We start from the raw sequence: 827 nt of genomic DNA, 5'->3' as shown, positions 1-827 counted from the left end.
GACCATACCACGAACCACAATAGTGTTGGGGATTTTCACTGTTAAAATTTAGAGGGGGCCCACCATAGCATTTATTTCCCATCCAAACTGTTCACAAGGTCATAAGGACCTGGACTAGGAAGGGAAAAAATATTATATTGAATAAGAACTTCTATAACCCAAAGGGGGGTTTCAATGGTAGACGTTCAATCCACTGCTTTCTGTGGTGTAGTCCACCTGATAACTGGGTCTGCCTTATTTTTGTCTCAAGCCTTAAGACGGTCTCACCAAATGGGATGGACGGTTTAGATGTACACATGCATATGAGGGACCCACAGAACTAACTATCGTAAATCCAGAAGCTAATCAATTGATGGATGAACAGTCTGGATGTTGCACAAACATCATGATGGGGGTCCACATACGTGGCCAACACGCCAGCGGGGTGGACGGTGTAGGTATAACACATACGGGGTGGGTCCCAACCATCTAGAATTTTGGACGATGTATAAGAACCATGCATCACGGCGGCCCATCCAAGCACTCACGTCCAGACGGTCTAGACCAATAAAATGGACGGAGTGGGTATACATACACTAGGGTGGGTCCCACGTAGGTGGGCCACCTGCTCCACTCTCTCTATATAATATATATTACACATTTTATTATTATTATTATTATTATTACTATTATTATTATTATTATTATTATTATTTTGAAATGGATCACCGTCCAGACCCATGTCTGGATGGATGGTGTGGATTTAACAACCCAGCAGCATTGCTACAAGGGACCCACGTCCAAGCTTTCAACGGATGGTGTGGTTACAATAAATACTTCAACGTGTG

The sequence above is a fragment of the Magnolia sinica genome, chromosome 14, assembly GCF_029962835.1.
Source record: "Magnolia sinica isolate HGM2019 chromosome 14, MsV1, whole genome shotgun sequence".
Lineage (NCBI taxonomy): Eukaryota > Viridiplantae > Streptophyta > Magnoliopsida > Magnoliales > Magnoliaceae > Magnolia > Magnolia sinica.
The sequence above is the reverse complement of the archived record's forward strand: the minus strand, read 5'-3'. Positions refer to the sequence as shown.